The sequence below is a fragment of the Macaca nemestrina genome, chromosome 7 (genome assembly GCF_043159975.1).
Source record: "Macaca nemestrina isolate mMacNem1 chromosome 7, mMacNem.hap1, whole genome shotgun sequence".
NCBI lineage: Eukaryota > Metazoa > Chordata > Mammalia > Primates > Cercopithecidae > Macaca > Macaca nemestrina.
In genome coordinates, this window is record NC_092131.1 from 143,137,164 (window position 1) to 143,157,374 (window position 20,211).

Below are 20,211 nucleotides of genomic sequence, written 5' to 3' on the forward strand. Positions count from 1 at the left end.
TCATCTAACTATACATAAAACATGTGCCTCATATTGTGTATAAATTATATATCAAACATCAAGTTGATTGGTTTTTAAAATAAGTTCACTATATAAAATCTGGAATACACAGAAAAACCACAGAGAAATTAAGTCTCAATCCCATCACCGAAATAAAATCACCAATCTTTCCTTCTCTTGCCAATGACCATGCCTACTGGAGATAAAAATATACCTTATACTGTTTTCCTTAGAAGGAAATACAGAAATAGTGACGTCCTCAATTTTAGAATTCTTTACTCAGGCAACTCAAAACCCATTGATTTAAATCCCCACATCCCCATCACCGCTGTGACTCATTAGCAAGTTATTAATCATTCTGTGCCTGAATTTCCTCATCTGAAAAATGAAAATATTTATCACAAAGGGTTGTTGTAAATATTAAACAAAGTAACATATGCACATGATAGCTCTTATTGTTGTTGTTTTTAAAGATGACGAGTCAGCTAGTTTTTAGAAATCATCCAGGCAAAGGAAGTCCACAAGCTTCTTCCCTCTGAATTCTTCCCCCTATCCATCACCACATTTTTTTTTTAAGCAGGCCTTCAATCCTCTAGCTACACCTACCTCAAACTAGCCTAACTTATTCGAGTGAGCCTCAAATTCCTCTTGAAGATTAAACCAAAACATTGAGTTGTTAAAGGCCAAAGCAAAAGTTGCAGTAACAAAATAAATAAAAATAAAATCAGAAAACTAAATTAAAAAGATGACAGCTATCCTGAGAAGGCAGGATCTAATGTTGGGAGCAAAACTGCCCAAGGAAACAATTTCTCCTTGAATGAAGTCCAACAAGTTTATTTAGATAAAATTTGTTTTTACTCCACATATATGATTTAGGTCAGTCAAAACATGCAACCTGGAGAGTAGTAATGAAAGACTGTGTTCTAGAGGCTGGGTGCAGCGGCTCGTGCCTGTAATCCTAGCACTTCATGGGGGAGAGGATTGCTTGTGCCCGGGAGTTTGAGATCAGACTGGGCAACATAGGTGAGATAGGTGAGACTATCTCCACAAATAAATAAATGAACAAACTGTATGTACTAAAGAAAGAGAACATGAGTTGTAAGACGAAAACCAGGAAGAATTACTGACACTTTAATGCCTGACAGTAAAGGCATACTGAAAGTTGGAATTTGGGAGAACACCTCTGGATAGACATCGTGCCCATAAAGTGAATTTGACAAGAAAAAAATAATTTAAACCATGTAGGAGATTATGCTTGCCCTTCTGCTCACTGATTATATGCCTAGAATCAACACAAAATAGAAGATTAAATTTTGCTGCTCTATATTAGGTCTCACTTCCCAAGTGTCTCTCAGAATGTGAGCATCTTACTATGCTGTCAGATTCTAATCTTTGGAGCCATTTATTTTTCCCACATTATAGGCCATATACACAAACCTACTCTCTCTGATATTTAACAATGAAAACATGATTTGTTCCAATAGTGGAGGGAAAATGGGAAGTGCTGGACTTCCAGAGACTACATATTTATACTGTATATTTTCTGGGCAACTTTAGGGATTTCCAAGGTTATCTCTGACTAAATGCCATTTTTGCTTTCCTTGGATCAGTATATTCCAACAGTGAAGTGAAAATTCCTGTTGCAAGAAACAAAAAATGCCAAGATATTAAACAACTCTAGAATACTGGTTTGGGGAAACCAAGAATTCATTATCCTGTATGCTGATATCAGCTACTTTATTTAACAAACCTTTTTTGGTTTGAATTTTTGCTATAAGTCACTGATCAAGGTGATAGAAAGGTGCTACCCTTTCCTAACAAATTTCATATTTTAGATAAAAATAGTAATCCTAATCCTAATGTGAATTCTTGTACACATTAAGTCTCATCGACGCACATTTATCTACCTGTATACTTTTTTGCAATCTTCAGAATTTTAGTTTCAGTAAACCTAAACAGCAAATTCCTTCTGTTGGAAATAATAAAAAGAGACCACTGAGGATCAGTAAAGATAATTGGGAGAGAAAAGATGGAATATTTTAAATTGAAGCTTGTTAAAGACAGATAACTAAAAACAAAGTCAAGACCTTAAAACTGCTAATCCAGAACTGCCATCTATGAGGGAAAAAACATGCATTCACACTGGAATAAAATAAATAAACCCAAGAGCCTGGGAAGAGGGTTTCAAAAAGATCAATTCAGCTATGGCAAGGAGGATAAACACAGGATAGGTCATTCAAACTTCTTCCATCCCAAGCATCTGGAATGAGAACAAAACCTAGAAAAGTCACTCAGGAAATAGAAATTAATTTTACAGTAGCTTATTAATATTTTAGAAGATACAACAACACTGACAATACATTAGCTATCACTTACTCATTTATGGTTCTCATTCAATAAATATTTATTGAAAGCCTATAAAGAGCTAGGCACTTGTTTTAGGCACTGGCATCAGCCATGAACAGGACATAGAAAGTCTTTGCTGTCACGGAAATTACATGCAAATGAGAGACCAAAAAAAACCAAGATAATTTTAGAGGAAAACGTGCTATTAAGAAAACAGGTCACATGCAGTGGCTCACACCTGTAATTCCAGCACTTTGGGAGGCTAAGGCAGGCAGATTGCTTGAGCTCAGGAGTTCAAGACCAGCGTGGGCAACATAGCAAAACCCTGTCTCTACAAAAAACAAAAATAAAAAAATGAGCTGGGTGTGGTAGCAGGCACCTGTAGTCCCAGCTACTTGAGAGGCTGAGGTGGGAGGATGGTTTGAGCCTAGGAGGTGGAGGATGCAGTAAGCAGGGATCATGCCACTGCACTCTAGTCTGGGCAACAGAGCCAGACCCTGTCTCAAAAAAGAAAAAGGCCGGGCATGGTGGCTCATGCCTGCAATCCCAGAATTTTGGGAGGTTGAGCTGGGCAGAGGGCTTGAGCTCAGGAGTTCCAGACCAGCCTGGGCCACAGGGCAAAAGCATGTCTCTACAAAAACTTAGCTGGGTGTGGTGGTACATACCTGTCCCAGCTACTCAGGAGGCTGAGATGGGAGGATCGCTTGAGCCCGGGAGGCAGAGGTTGCAGTGAGCTGACACTGAGCCACTGCACTCCAGCCTGGGCAACAGAGTGAGACCTTGTCTCAAAAAAAAGAAAAAAGAAAATAAAACAGGCAGTAGGATCACTTGAGGCCAGGAGTTCAAGGCTGCAGTAAGCTATAATAGCACCTGTGAATAGCCACTGCAATCCAGCGCTGGCAACATAATGAGATCTTATCACAAAAAGGAAAGAAAGAAAACAAAACAAATGGTAAAGGTTGACTATCAACAGGATCCTCTCTAAGAAGCTAAAAATATGAATCATAGCCACTAGTCAGTCAAGCCACACAATTCTGGAGGAAGAGTATTCCTGGGAGAGAAAAAATAGGAAAGACTATGTGACAGGAAGATGCCTAACAGGTGCAAAGAACTGAAAGAAGGGAAGTAGAAGGAAAGGGAAATGGCACACAATGAGATCAGAGGTAGTCAGGGCCGGATCAGGTAAAGCCTGTAGGGAACTTGCTGAATTTGGTCATTCTCTTTTTTTTTTTTTTAATTAAATGCACAGCTATGAGGGCTTTCACTCAGAACTTCAGTTCCCATGACTACTTTTACGTAAGATTATTACATGTGTTACATATGTTACTCAACCATACTTACCATATTTACCATGGAGATTTTCAGGAACTTGGCCCTCACAGTAGAAGAATGTTCTAATAAAACATGGTAACTGCTACAAATAAGTACCAAATACTATGGGAACACAGAAGGGACAGCTATTAATTCTAAAAGAAAAAACTGAAAGAAGTTTAAGAGCTGATCTTTAAAAGTAAAATTTCATGTAGAGAATAAGGATAAGGATACATCAGAGAAACGGCAGGAAGACAGTCAAGAAAACAGAATGGTGAGTTTTAACCAATACTATACAGTAGTCTCCCCTTAACCACAATTTACTGTCTATGGTTTCAGTTACCTATGGTCAACATGGTCGAAAAATATTAAAGAAAAAACTCCAGAAATAAACAGCTCATAAGCCTTAAACACTTATGAATGCCTACACAGTGCCCAAGTCATTAACCTCACTTTGCCATTTTATCATCATTTTCCATCATCACAAGACGGGTGAGTATAATATTTTAAGAGAAAGAACACATTCACATAATTTTTATTGAATATAGTTGTAATTTTTTGCTATTAACATCTTACTCTGCCCAATTTGTAAATTAAATTTTATAAAAGGTACGCATGTTGTGGTTGTAAGCATCTATCTACTGGGGGTCTTGGACTGTATCCCTCATGGATATGGGAGGACTACTGTATTTAGTTCTTTAAAAATGATTTCATAAAAAATAAAATAAAATCCCATGATAATATAGCTTTTGTAGGTGTTCTGTAACAAATCTTATATCACATGATTTTCCTCACTTAATAAAAGTATTAAGTATTTTCTATTAAAGACCCTAGCTGTCAAAATAGACTTAGGCTTTCTAAAGCGAACCTATTCACCAAATGTACAGAGCCCAGTTCCATGTCACTAATATAACTTTTTCTGGCAAAATTATCATGATTATCAAAAGCAGAAGTTCACATCTTTTAACAACATGGTAAGTTATACAAGACCTTTATCTCAAATCTCCCTCCAATCCCCAATAAATTGATAGTAAAAGGAATTCTTTTTTTAAATCAACAACAAAAATAGGAACAAAGTAGAGATGGCAATAGAATCCTGTTACCTGACTGACAGGAAATCCAGAAAAGAGAAGAGAGGTAAAAAATGGCTAAGAAGTTACCCGAGGTAATATAAGTGTGTCATATAACTGAAGAACATGAGCCCCTGATACCTCTGTTCCCAGAGACTACCATTCTCCTCCTCACCTACTCCACGAAAGCCCCCATTGTTTCTAGGCTATTTCTCAAGGAGGTCAAGCACGCTACGGCTAGTCACACTGCCTTCAATGCTCTTCCCCCAGATAATCACGAGGCTCACTCATTCACTTCCTTTACATCTGTGTTCAAATGTTTCCTTATCCATGATACCTTCCCTGAGCACCTTACATTAGTAGTTAATACCAACATCAAAATTTTCGTGGAAAGGCAAAAAAATAAAAATATAAAGTTAACCCAACCCTCTATCTTCCTTTTCCAGGTCACTTATTTCCATAATCACCATCCACAAAATTTGTTTCCTCACCAGAGCAGAGATTTTGTTTTGATCACTACTATATGTCCAAAAGCTTAGAACACATATTTGGCTTTCAATAGGCATTTGCTGAATTGTTGTTTAACACAATCAAAAATTCTGACATAACTGAAAGATGGTGTGAAAGGAGAATAGCAGGCTCATCAAAAACTGGTTAATTTCTGGAGCAGCAGTTATCTTTTTTTTTTTTTTTTTTTTGAGACAGAGTTCGGCTCTGCCACCCAGGCTGGAGTGGAGTGGTGCGATCTAGCTCACTGAAACATCCGCCTCCCAGTTCAAGCAATTGTTGTGCCTCAGCCTCCCTGAATAGCTGGGATTATAGGTGCCCGCCACCACACCCGGCTGTTTTGTATTTTTAGTAGAGACAGGGTTTTCCCATGTTGGCCAGGTTGGTCTCGAACTCCTGACCTCAGGTGATCCACCTGCCTCGGCCTCCCAAAGTGCTGGGATTACAGATGTGAGCCACCGCACCCATTCCTGAGGATCTTCATAATCTTAAAAATTGGCCAGGCACTGTGGATTGCTTGGGCCCAGGAGTTTGAGACCAGCCTGAACAACATGGTGAAACCCGTCTCTACTAAAAATAGAAAAATGAGCCAAGTGTGGTGGTACGTGCTTGTAGTCCCAGCTACTTCGGAGGCTTAGGTGGGAGGACTGCCTGAGCCCAGGAGGCAAAGAATGTAGTGAACTAAGATCTCACCACTGCACTCTAGCCTGAGTATGAGAGAGAGACCCTGACTAAAAAAAAAAAAAGGAAACAAAAATCATTGGAAGATCTGAAAAAGCTTTTATATCTATTGACACTTACTGATATGGTCTGGATCTGTGTCCTCACCCAAATCTCAGGTCAAAGTGTAATTCCCAGTGTTGGAGGTGGGGCCTGCTGGGAGGTGACTGGATTATCGGGGCAGTTTCTAATGGTTCACACCATCCCTTTGGTGCTGTTCTCATTATGGACTTCTCATGAGATCTGGTTGTTTAAAATTATGTGGCACCTCCCCCTTCGCTCCTGCTCCCACCATGTAAGACACCTACTCTTGCTTTGCCCTCTACCATGAGTAAAAGCTCCCTGAGGTCTCCCCAGAAGCAGATGCTGCCACGCTTCCTATACAGCCTATGGAACCTTCAGCCAATTAAACCCCTTTTCTTTATAAATTACCCAGTCTCAGGTATTTATAGCAGTGCAAGAATGAACTAATACGCTTACCCTATTAGAAAGTAAAACTCATAAATGCTTTAAAATGTATTATTTTAAAACTGCAGTAATAGGCCAAATGCGGTGGCTCACACCTGTAATCCCAGCACTTGAGGAGGCTGAGGTGGGTGGATCACTTGAGGTCAGGAGGTCAAGACCAGCCTGGGCAACATAGTGAAACCCCGTCTCTACTAAAAATACAAAAATTGGCCGGGTATGGTGATGCATGCCTGTAATCCCAGCCACTCAGGAGGCTGAGGTAGCAGAATCACTTGAACCTGGGAGGCCAAGGTTGCAGTGAACTGAGATTGCACCACTGCACTCCAGCCTGGGTGACAGAGTGTGACTCCATCTCAAAAAATAAAACAAAAAAACAAAAAAACACACCAAAAAAAAACCACTGCAAACCCACCATATCTAATAAAAGTAACTTTTATTAAAATATTTTCAAAAATTTAATGAGTGGTAATACTACACATTTTTTGCAAATCTCTCTAATGGCTAGCTTAACAGAAGAAAGCTGGATTGTCACATTTCCATCTGTATTCAATCTATCATGATATGCTGTTCTGGTTAAATTATAAAAAAAATCCAGTTTCACACAAATATGTAGTTGAAAAAGGGAGTAGTATTTTTAAAAACCTTTTCAGGTAAGTGTGGGTGCTATTCCTCTTTGATACTACCCCAATACTTTACAAAGGCGGCTTGAACTTAATTGCAATGTGGAACCTGAAACCATATCAGTGAAACCTCGTACTATCTCAGTGAAAAATCAACTGTTCGATACTGCACTTTACATAGACCTTTCACCCAGACATGACTTTGTAACATCATGGTCATCTGAAAAATATTGTTTCACCAAGTTATGTACCTCTTTCAAACATGACACATTTCATTATGTAACAGTTAAAAAAAAAAATCATTTGTTAATAACACAACCAATCTCATTGCAAAGTCCTGAGAAACTGCCAAAATTACAGCGACTGATAGGAGTTTTCCACAATTCTAATTTTTGCTTGAAAGTCTGAATTTTATCTTGGCAATAAATTCTGTCATTTGTTTTTCATGAAGTGAAAGGCTCACTTCATTTATTTTTGAGAAAATATGTAAAAATATCCGAGTTCACATAAATACAGTTTGCTTCTTTCAAGTAAAAATGTGTTCCATGAAAAAAGTGACTAGTTTGCTAATCCAGCTTATAACTAAATCAAACAAGTTCTTTTCTCAAAATAAGCATCATACTTTGGTATGCAGTGGAAGACCCTACAACAACCTTCCCAAGAACATACGGACACACCAAGGGGAAGAACACTCACTGGAATCTTTCAGAGGGTGGAGGGTGGGAGGAGGGAGAGGATAAGGAAAAATAACTAGTGGGTACTAGGCTTAATACCTGGGTGGTGAAATAATCTGTACAACAAAACCTATAACACAAGTTTACCTATGTAACAAACCTGCACTTACAGCCCTGAACTTAAAGTTAAAAAAAAAAAAACAACAAAACTTCCCATTTTGTCACATGGAATATAAAACACACATGTGCTCAAGAATCAACATTAATAAATTAACAATTTTTTTTTTTTTTTTTTTTTGAAACAGTTTCACACTGTCACCAGGCTGGAGTGCAGTGGTGCAATCTCGGCTCACTGCAACCTCTGCCTTCAGGGTTCAAGCCATCCTCCTGCCTCAGCCTCCCGAGTAGCTGGGATTACAGGCATGTGCCACCACGCCCTGCTAATTTTGTATTTTTAGTAGAGATGGGGTTTCATCATGTTGGCCAGGATGGTCTTGATCTCTTGACCTTGTGATGCGCTTGCCTTAGCCTCCCAAAGTGCTGGGATTACAGGCTTGAGCCACCACGCCCGGCCTTCATTATATGTCTTTTGAAATTGACTTTTAAAACCATGTACAGATATTAATTAGTTGAAAATTTAAAATATTCAAAATACTACTTTGAAAAAACACATATTAAGTTAGGTTGAATAAGTAAATAAAGCAAATATCCATACACAGGTGAGAAACCGGCTATGAAATATACCAAGATGTAACAGTAACTGCCCAGGGGGAAAAAAAAAGAATGTACTGGTGAGTTTTCAATCACATACAGAAATTCTGTTTTATAACTTTATTTATTTATTTATATATTTATTTTTAAGACAGAGTCTTGCTCTGTTGCCCAGGCTGGAGTACAGTGGCGTGATCTCCGCTTACTGCAACCTCCACCTCCCAGGTTCAAGCGATTCTCCTGCCCCAGCCACCTGAGTAGCTGGGATTATAGGCATGCATCACCCCGCTTGGCTACTTTTTTTGTATTTTTTAGTAGAGGCGGGGTTTAACCAGGTTGGCCAGGCTAATCTTGAACTCCTGGCCTCAAGTAATCCATCTGCCTCGGCCTCCCAAAGTGCTGGGATTACAGGTGTGAGCTACCACACCCAACCCAATTTTTAAAATTCACTTTAAACTTCATCGAAAAGCAACAGTTTTCTTCAGATTAGAATGTCTGATGACTTAGTTAAAAACAGTTAAAAGTATAAACTTTAGTTTTTTAATAAACAGTTAAGTGGCTAAACACACACACACAATCTTTTTTTCTTCATTTCATATGATCACAATTAAGAACGTATCAGGGCCGGGCACGATGGCTCACGCCTGTAATCCCAGCACTTTGGGAGGCCGAGGCGGGTGGATCACAAGGTCAGGAGATCAAGACCATCCTGGCTAACACAGTGAAACCCCGTCTCTACTAAAAGCACAAAAAAATTAGCCGGGCATAGTGGCGGGCGCCTGTAGTCCCAGCTACTCGGGAGGCTGAGGCAGGAGAATGGCGTGAACCCGGGCGGCGGAGCTTGCAGTGAGCCGAGATCGCGCCACTGCACTCCAGCCTGGGCAACAGAGCCAGACTTTGTTTCAAAAAAAAAAAAAAAAAGAAAATACAAAAATTAGCCAGGGGTGGTGGCGGATGCCTATAATCCCAGCTACTTGGGAGGCTGAGGCAGAGAACTGCTTGAACCTGGAAGGCGGAGGTTGCAGTGAGCCGAGATCGTGCCACTGCACTCCGGCTGGGGGCGACAGAGTGAGACTGTCTCAAAAACAAAAAAGAGGACAAGTTAAAAAGATACAGGAGCCCACGTGGAAAGGCTCCTAATGGACAAATCTGGGACTATTTGAACATCAAAATAAAGGTAATAATGGGTTATAACCCACTGAATAAAACAGGGAACACACGATTCTATATTAATGAGATAAAAGAATGTCTCTTCCTTATAAAAGAATGTCCATTAGTGAAGAAAATGGATGACTTACAAAATAAACCCTTTCCAACCATCAGAGTAAAGATGAGTATATGCAAGAAACATCAATAGATGCTACATGGGCCTTGGGGGATGTGGGGAGTGATGAGGAACAGGATGATCTGATGAGGAGCAGAGTATCTGCACTATCTCAAAGTTATCCCCACAGATTGCTTATTAGGTACACTGTTTCACATTACAGGAGACTAAAGAGATATGAAAACTAAATGCATTTTGTGATCTTGAACTGGGTCCTATGAGGAAAATGCTGTAAAGGGATAAATGCTATTATTGGGACAATTTGACAAAACTGGAAAATGAGCTGTAGATTAATATTATCAAAGTTAAATTTCCTGAATTTGGTAACTGGTACAGTGATAATGCAAAAGAACACAATACACAGTGAATATTTAGAAACAAATAGGCATAATGTAATATAATGGGCATGATGTAAGCAATTTACTTCTAAATGATTCAAAAGAGAATAAGGGGCCAGGCACAGTGGTTCATGCCTATAGTCCCAGCACTTTGGGAGGCTGAAGTAGGCTGATCACTTGAGGTCAGGGATTTGAGACCAGCCTGGCCAAGATGGTGAAACCTCGTCTCTAACTAAAATACAAAAATTAGCCGGGCGTGGTGGCGGGCACCTGTAATCTCAGTTACTTAGGAGGCTGAGGCAGGAGAATCGCTTGAACCTGGGAGACAGAGGTTACAGCAAGCCGAGATCACACCACTGCACTCCAGCCTGGGCAACACAGCAAGACTCCATCTCAAAAAAAAAAAAAAGAGAGAGAGAAAATAAGAAGGCAAGTATGACAACATTAAAAATTGGTGAATCTGAATAATGGGTATTCAGGAGTTCTCAGTACTATTTTTTAAATCTTTCTGTAAGTTTGAAATTATGTCAAAATAAAAAATTTAAGTACCCGGGCATGGTGGCTCATGACTGTAATCCCAGAACTTTAGGAGGCCGAGGCGGGCAGATCACTTGAGGTCAGGAGTTTAAGACCAGCCAGGCCAACATAGTGAAACCCCGTCTTTACCAAAAATATAAAATATAAGCTGGGCGTGGTGGCGTGCACCTCTAATTCCAGCTACTTGGAAGGCTGAGTCAGGAGAATCACTTGAACCTGGGAGGTGGAGGTAACAATGAGTCAGGATGGTGCCACTGCACGCCAGCCTGGGCCACAGAGTGAGACTCTGTCAAAAAAAAAAAAAATTAATTAATTAAAGTAACAACAAATTGGGATGTCAAAAGATAATAAAATAAGTAATTTATTCGAGTGCCCTACAGTATATATGAATAAGGAAAATGACAACAACATTGATTCAGATTTGACACCTAGCCATATATAGAAGTTCTTTTTTTTTTTTTTTTTTTTTGAGACAGAGTCTCGCTCTGTCGCCCAGGCTGGAGTGCAGTGGCCGGATCTCAGCTCACTGCAAGCTCCGCCTCCCGGGTTTACGCCATTCTCCTGCCTCAGCCTCCCGAGTAGCTGGGACTGCAGGCGCCCGCCACCTCGCCCGGCTAGTTTTTTGTATTTTTTAGTAGAGACGGGGTTTCATGGGGTTAGCCAGGATGGTCTCGATCTCCTGACCTCGTGATCCGCCCGTCTCGGCCTCCCAAAGTGCTGGGATTACAAACTTGAGCCACCGCGCCCGGCCTAGAATTTCTTAAATTTTGTATTCTGTAAAGAAGGAAAAATATTTTTTAAGAATCCAATCACATACATACTAAACTAAGATGCTAATCCTGTATGCCCTCAGGAAAATACAGAAATCTTTTTCATGTTAACACAATCCACACTGCTGAACCAGCAAGCCATAAGCCCCTTACAGGCAGGTGTTAAGAGCCTGCCCTTTGTTGTAACTCAAGCACTGCCACAGTGCCTGAAATACAACACTCCTGTTTGTTGAATAAATACTGAACATTTACAAATAGAAACAAAATACTGTATTTTATCAAAATGAAAAGAAACTGGGAAGGGAAGAGACAATTAAATACGGTACTTTTACAAATTTTTTCGAGACAGAGTCTCACTCTGTCACCCAGGTTGGAGTGCAGTGGCACAATCTCAGCTCACTGCAATCTCCACCTCCTGGGTTCAAGCGATTCTCCTGTCTCAGCCTCACAAGTAGCTGCGATTATAGGCACCCACCACTACGTCCAGCTAATTTTTGTATTTGTATTTTTATTTTCTTTATTTTTGTGTTTTTAGTAGAGACAAGGTTTCACCATGTTGGCCAGGCTGGTCTCGATCCACTCGCCTCGGCCTCCCAAAGTGCCGGGATTACAGGCGTGAGCCATTTCACCTGGCCACTTTCACAAATTGTTTTAAGACATTTTTAAATATGATTGAACATTTTCTTTTTCTTCTTGAAATGGAATCTTACTCTGTTACCCAGACTGGAGTGCAGTGGTGCAATCTTGGCTCACTGCAACCTCTGCCTCTTGGATTCAAGTCATTCTCCTGCCTCAACATCCCGAGTAGCTGGGATTACAAGCACCCGCCACCATGCCCACCTACTTTTTGTATTTTTTGGTAGAGACAGGATTTTGCCATGTTGGGCAGGCTGGTCTCAAATTCCTGACCTCAGGTGAGCCGCCTGCCTCAGCCTCCCAAAGTGCTAGGATTACAGGTGTGTGCACCACCATGTCCAGCCTAAATATGAATGAACATTTTCAAAAAAAATATTATTTTATTGTATTTCATTTACTCATTTGAGATACGGTCTGCTGGCTTTGTCACCCAGGCTGGAGTGCAGTGGCACAATCTCGACTCACTGCAACCTCTGCCTCCTGGGTTCAAGCCATCCTCTCACCTTAGCCTCCCAAGTAGCTGGAGTGCAGTGGCACAATCTCAGCTCATGGCAACCTCTGCCTCCTGGGCTCAAGCCATCCTCTCACCTCAGCCTCCCGAGTAGCTGGGACTACAGGCATATGCCATTATGCCTGTCTAATTTTTGTAATTTTTTGGTACAGACAGAATTTCATCACGTTGCCCTGGCTGGTCTCGAACTCCTGGGCTCAAGCAATCCACCTTCCTGAGCCTCCCAAAGTGCTAGGATTACAGGCACGAGCCACTGGGCCCAGCCAAAAAAAAATATATTTTAAAATATGAACATTTTCAAACCTCACAAAAGCAGAGAACAATATTAATATCCATGTACCCATCACCACAATCCAACAATTATCCAGATTGTGCCTGACCTGCTTCATCTATCTCACCTCCCTCCACTGCTTTTTTTGGTTTTCATCTGGTATCTGTTTAAAATAACAGACATCTCTGGGCACGGTGGCTCACGCCTTTCCCAGCACTTTGGGAGGCCAAGACGGCTGGATCACCTGAGATCAGGAGTTCAAGACCAGCCTGGCTAACATGGTGAAAATCTGTTTCTACTAAAAATATAAAAAGTCAGCAGGCGTGGTGGCGCGCTCCTGTAATTCCAGCTACTCGGGAGCCTGAGGCAGTAGAATTGCTTGAATCCGGGAGGTGGAGGCTGCAGTGAGCCGAGATCACACCACTGTACTGCAGCTTGGGCAACAAGAGGGAAACTCCATCTCAAAATAAAATAAAATAAAATAAAATAAAATACCAGACATTTGCAAGTTTTCTCCCTAATTCTTCAGTCTCTATCACTAATAAAAAGTGGGCATTTTCTTACATGAACATAAGGCCATTATCATCCCTAACAAAGTTACAATAACTCCTTGATATCATATAATACCCATCCATATTCAGATTTCCCCCAGTGTTTCAAAAATGACTTTCTACAATTGGTTTGAGTCAGGGTTTAAACACCACCAACATATTATATTGGGTTACTACACATAAAATAATTTTAATCTGTCTGCATCATCTGGCAGCAAATATGAAAAGCTTAACAGACAAACCAAATAATTAATTTACATTTGTAGATTCTCTAGAATCAAACCTCATCTAATGCATTTGCTATTCCTGCTATCTGCAGCAGTCTTCCTCCAAATCGTCACTATGGCGGATTTTTTCTAGTAATTGCAGTCACAGGTCAAATTACCACCTCTAAAACGGCCCTCCCTAACCACTCAATCTATAGTAAAACCATTTCCATCCATGCCATATCACATGGTCCTATTTTCTTCACGGCACTCACCACTACCTGAAACCATTCTGTTTATTATGTTCCCCCACACACAACAGAATGTCAGCTCCATGAAGGCAGAGTGCCTTCACTGAAGAACAGTGACTGTGCCTAGAATATGAGACATTAAATAAATCTATCTACATAATAATGCAGTACTGCTCTTTAAAATGTAAGCTCAGCTAAGTATTTGGAGACTTTTTTGTTGTTTTGTGTTTTTTTTTTTGAGACAGAGTCTTGCTCTGTTGCCCAGATTGGAATGCAGTGGCATGATCTCAGCTCACTGAAACCTCCATCTCCCGGGTTCAAACAATTCTGCCTTAGCTCCCGAGCAGCTGGGATTACAGGCACGTGCCACCACCATGCCCGGCTAATTTTTGTATTTTTTTTTAGTAGAGACAGGGTTTCACCATGTTGGCCTGGCTGGTCTTGAACCCCCGACCTCACGATCCACCCGCCTTGGCTTCCCAAAGTGCTGGGATTACAGGCGTAAGCAAGCGCCCCCAGCCTCAGCTAAGTATTTGTCTTTAAACATTTGTAATTCACTCCTCATGTAATGACATAAATTGAGTACCTGAGCCAGCTGTTACCAAGAATCTGTAGGATGTAGGAAAGAAGCAAACAGAGGTTTAAGACATCCAAATGTAATTGTGGACTTTTACTGAACAATAATTACAGGTTTCTGAAAGAAAAACAAATTATTCAGGATGATTTTTAAAATGTTACCAGGAGTAATAAAAAATTTCATTTTTAGTACCATCTGAAAGCTATTAAAGCTTGAGTAATTAATATCTACAATGGGACAACAATAACAATAATATGTGGAACAACAATCATAGTTTGTTTGTTTGTTTGTTTTGAAAAACAGTCTCGCCCTGTTGCCCAAGCTGGAGTGCAGTGAGTGGCACGATCTCAGCTTACTGCAACCTCCGCCTCCCAGGTTTAAGCCATTCTCCTGCCTCAGCTTCCCAAGCAGCTGGAACTACAGGCACACACCACTAAGCTTGGCTAATTTTTCGTATTTTCAGTAGAGATGGGGTTTCACCATTTTGGCCAGTGTGGTCTCGAACTCCTGACCTCAAGTGATCCACTCGCCTTGGCCTCCCAAAATGCTGGGATTACAGGGGTCAGCCACCACACCTGGCCCTCAGTTTCATCATAGGTTTTACACACACACATTTCATGAGGAAATTGATGCTTTCTGTACAGCATTTCTTTCCGGGGATTTGATTACGACGAATAAAACAACGAATACCAAAAACCTAACTAGATATACAAACCGTTAGATTTGGGACCTAGAGAAAACCAGTTATCTATTCTACAATTCTCACTTAAACAGAGAGACCTGAAGCCCAAGGAGGGTTAACAATAAACTCGGGGATCTAATGTATAGCAAGCAAAGATAGATCTAAAATCTAGATCTTCTGTCTCTAGTCCTATATTATTTCATAAGATAATGTTACCCATAGAATGTTAATGTCAGGTTATAACATATTTTAACTTCTATCATTTTTCAGATAGTCTCTTTTATTTCCTACTGAAGTCTTAGCCCAAAAGGGGAGAAAAAGGCAAAAGAAGGGCACATAAGTATGCCTCAAGTAAAGCATAATACAGAAACCGCTCTTTAAACTATAACAACAACAACAACAAAAGCATCTAAAAATCTAAACGGTTTGATTCAATTAGTTTCTTTTATATTTTTTATTTTAAAGTAAAATAACTAGGAGTATCTGCTAAATGACTATACCTTAGCTTTATACAAGCAAGGTGCTGTTCTCTTAAACATCAGAATAGCGCTCTCTCAATAATCTTAATCTGTAGAAACGGAGTACCACAGTGAAATTCGTTAAGGTGTAACCTCTTTTGTAATGCATTTTTCACCAAAATGGAGTCACTTTGTTTATATCTTTCTTTAAAAACCAATTCTATGTCAGGTGAAATAACTAGCAAACATGTGGCCAACAGACACCAAACAAAAGTTAAAAAGTGACAGAAGGATCTGCACATGATATAGCACTCGTGATAAACAAGGGGAGACTCACTCTTCCTACTTTTTCCTATAATATTATTTAGACCGGCCGGGCGCGGTGGCTCAAGCCTGTAATCCCAGCACTTTGGGAGGCCGAGACGGGCGGATCACGAGGTCAGGAGATCGAGACCATCCTGGTTAATACGGTGAAACCCCGTCTCTACTAAAAAGTACAAAAAACTAGCCGGGCAAGGTGGCGGGCGCCTGTAGTCCCAGCTACTTGGGAGGCTGAGGCAGGAGAATGGCGTGAACCCGGGAGGTGGAGCTTGCAGTGAGCTGAGATCTGGCCACTGCACTCCAGCCTGGGCGACAGAGCGAGACTCCGTCTCAAAAAAAAAAAAAAAAAAAAAATATTATTTAGACCAATTTACAAACACCCTCATCAATTCTTAGAATACTATTGTGAATCTTTGGTCACAAACAAATGAGCAGGAGAGAGATGATAGTCATTTGTCCAAGGTTAAATGGCAAGAAAGTGTCCAAAATAAGATAAATCAAGGCTTTAAAAAAAAATCAACATAAAATTATTTTAAAAGTAAAAGGACCTCCTTCTTATCCATCTGTTTTACCTCACAAACATAACCAGACTAGGGTGAAACAATGTGGCTTATATTGACATGAAGATTTTTACAAATATACATACAGTAACAAACGATCAAAAGGTGTATCTTTACTGTAATAAAGCTAAGTCCAGTGTTACAGAACTTGTGTATGGTAATCTCAAAATCACATTCAAGCATTTACAAGCATCACACACACACAAAAAAAAAAAAAAAAAATGAGAAAGGAAATGGAACCTTAGCTTATCTTTTCCCAGTTTGTTCTTTTTAGTTGAAGAGGCCCCTAAAACAAGAAAATTATAAATAAAATACCAAATGAAATCAAGTTTAGATTGTCAGGTTCAAAAGCTACAGGAACTCCTACAAAACGTAGTCTATGTCAGTTGGCATCTTACCATTCAAGAGAATTCTAAATTAATGCCGCACATAAATCAAAAAACAGGAAAGCTTACAACAATACAATGGAGTCACCCCACACTATACACATGAACAAATTAAATGAATACCCTATACTTCCTGGTATTTTCTGAATAATCAAAACTTACACTTGGGTTGAGAAATACCCTCTGTAAACATCTACTATAACCTATTTAAGAACTGTTGTGACAAATCTATTTCTGCTGCACTGAACAGATATTCCCACTACAGCACTGACACTGTCTCTGATAAATTATCTAAGGACAATAGTAAAAACATTCAGCTTCTTTTTAAATGACCAACAAGACAACTCCATACAAAATCAGACGCGTCTGTATTTCAGCTGTTCCGCGGACTACGTTTCCTTGATCACAGCAGCAGCAGGCGGCTCCCTAGCCGTCAGGGCTGACTTAGCGCCCCCCAACTCCCCGGGTCCGGGTTACCTTCATCACTCCATTGTCAAATCGCACTCCTACGCCTCGGTCCTCAGCCCCCATCCTGAGACTCTAGGGAGAGTCGGAAGAGGGAGAGAAATCCCCTCACCCACACTTCCTCACTGTAGGCTGTGGGTGTGTCGGTAGACGAAAGCCTTGCCCAAACACAAATCGTCTGCGGAGACCCAGACCCTAAATCACCACTGAGCCAGAGACAACCGGCCGGTCGCCGACCCCAGCCTTCCGCGGCCGCAGCCCTTCCTCTTTCTCCCCTCCAGGCCGGCCCCTCCCCCGTTGCGCGCACGCGCGGCCTCCAATGGATCCCCTCCCCCCTGTTCCCCTCACCTTAATCATTAGCCACCCTCTTCTCTTCCAGGGTCCGGGAATCACTGACCCAGGAAGGAAGACAGAAATGTAAGGCGTAAAGAGTAATGCGTCGAGAGCCAGCGATCTGCGCCTCAGACGTCGGCCTAACAGGCCCCTAGAGTCAAGAGCAGTGTCTGTCACCGCCACCAAAACTGTACGTGCGGCAGCGCCTGGACTCGGCCCAGCTAAGCCGGCGTGGGTTCAGAATGCCTAATTTGGTCCCACAAGAACTCCTTCTCTGAAGCTGCGGGCGTTTCTACGCTGCGCAGACCGAACACCTCCTCGCCGTCGCCGCCACTGCCGCTGCTCCCCTACCGCCGCCGCCGCCGCCGCCGCCTAACCAATTCCTCCCCTACTGAGGAGAGCACGACACTAGGGGCCTTTACGACAGTTCGGAAAGTGAGAGCGCAGTAGCCTTCACGCCTCCATTAACATCTGTTTGTTTCTGCGCTTGCTCGATTCCCGTTTCTCACCGTCCCGCCCCCTCGGTCCCGACCCTCCCCCTTTGTACTGGTTTTATCAGTCTGTTGGCGAAACTGAAAGGTGTCACAAAGCTCATTATTTAATTTTCTTTGGTAATTATGCGTTCAACATTTAAGCCAAATCTTGACTACATCTTGGTTCATTTTTTCGTAACTAAAAATTAACCAACTACAGAAATTACTATATTTACAGATACACGTAAACAGAAACATCATGAGTTAGTGTCTTTCACAACAAATGATACCCATATCATATGCGGTAATTACATAAAGATCAGGGCACCTCACTGTTAATGCTTCCGGAATCAGATCAAAAGTGGTAACAGATACCTCCTGCGAACTCGGGCTGTACAATCGTATAAGCCTCCTTGTTTATTTTATAAAAGTCAGTAGATAACAAATGCGTCATTATATGCATTAGGAGGATAGAGAGAGGATGAGCCTTAGAGTCCATCAGGCAGACTTCCTTTCGAAAGTCCAGTGATGCCACTTAAGAGTTCTCTGATTCATGAGATCCTTATAAATCTTAGTTTCCTCCTCTATAAATTGGGAAAACGTATTGACCTCAAAAGGTTCTTGTTAGATTAAATGAGACAGTTTATATAATGCTCTGAACATTACTCGCCACTTAAGTGTGCACTAAACATTAATTCCCTCCCTTTGCCATCAACTCATCTTTTTCAGTACTTTTTTTGTTCACTCATATTCTTCACATCGTTCAGCAAACAAATGATTTTGGCCAGGCGCGGTGGCTCATGCCTGTAATCCCAGCACTTTGGAAGGCCGAGGCGGGTGGATTACCTGAGGTCAGGAGTTCAAGACCAGCCTGGCCAACATAGTGAAACTCCTTCTCCGCTAAAAATACAAAAATTAGCCCGGTGTGGTGGCGCACACCTGTAATCCCAGCTACTCGGGAGGCTGAGGCAGGAGAATCGCTTGATCCAGGATGGTGGAGGTTGCAGTGAGCCACGCTCAAGCCTTGCACTCCAGCCCGGGTGACAGAGGGAGACTCCGTCTCCAAGAAAAAAAAAAAAAAGGCCTGGCGCGGTGGCTTACGCCTGTAATCCCAGCACTTTGGGAGGCCAAGGTGGGCGGATCATGAGGTCAGGAGATCGAGACCATCCTGGCTAACACGGTGAAACCCCGTCTCTACTAAAAATACAAAAAAATTAGCCGGGCGTCGTGGCGGGTGTAACCCCAGCTACTCGGGAGGCTGAGGCAGCAGAATCGCTTGGACCTGGGAGGCGGAGGTTGCAGTGAGCTCACGATTGTGCCACTGCACTCCAGCCTGGGCGACAGAGTGAGACTCCATCTCAATTAAAAAAAAAAAAAAAAGAAAACACAAATGATTTTAAAATTACAATAATAATTGAGGAAAGCAGACTGGGTGGGGAAACTAAAAGAGCATTTGATTAGGATTTTCCTCAATCCTCCTATTTTCTCACTCTTAAATGTAGAATTTTGCCCGGACTTTCTTATCTTCCCCTATGGTTTTCACTGTTACTATCTCATGACTTCTCAAACCTGTATTTCCAGCTCTAACCTTTTTCCTAAAGCTTTTGACCTGTGCTTTTCAATTAGGTAGACACCAGCCACATGTGGCTGCTGAGCATTTAAAATGTGGCTAGACCCCCTCCTGTTCTCCCTCTCCCCTCCCCTTTTCCTTTTCCATCTCCCTTCTTCAAAAAGAAAAAAGAAAAGAAAAGAAAAGAAAAAAGTGACTAGTACAAATTGAGAAGTGCTTTAAGTGAAAAATCCGTATCAAATTTCAAAGGTACAATACAAAAAAAAAAAGACTTAAAAATCTCAGTACTTTTTAATATTTATTATATGTTGAAATAATATTTTGGATATATTGGGTTAAATCAGTGGTTCTAAAGCTGGGATGATTTAGCAACATCCGGAGACTGTTGGTTGTTACAACTCAGGGAGGAGGGGTGTGGCTACTGGCATCTATCCACTAAGATAGAGGCTAGGGATGCTGGCCTCTACGTAACAAAGAATTCTTTGGCCCAAAATGTTAATAGTGCAGTTGAGAAACCCCAGATGAAATAAAAGAGTGAGGGCTTGAACCCTGTTGGGATGCTGA

General features: G+C 41.2%; 1 protein-coding gene across 9 annotated transcripts in view; it reads right to left on the reverse strand.

Moving 5' to 3' along the window:
* The window catches only part of LOC105489539 (ring finger protein 111), a 111,510-nt gene extending 93,316 nt beyond the window's left edge, over positions 1–18,194 (reverse strand). For 3 of the 9 annotated variants that reach the window (XM_011754443.2, XM_011754417.3, XM_011754382.3), the window contains exon 1: positions 17,620–18,193. The gene's annotated coding sequence lies outside the window, so the exon portion shown is untranslated. Of the gene's footprint in view, positions 1–17,283; positions 17,553–17,619 lie in introns of those variants that run through there. The other 6 variants (XM_011754462.3, XM_011754453.3, XM_011754424.3 and 3 more) reach the window with 4 other exon arrangements.
* Positions 18,195–20,211: the final 2,017 nt, after the last annotated feature.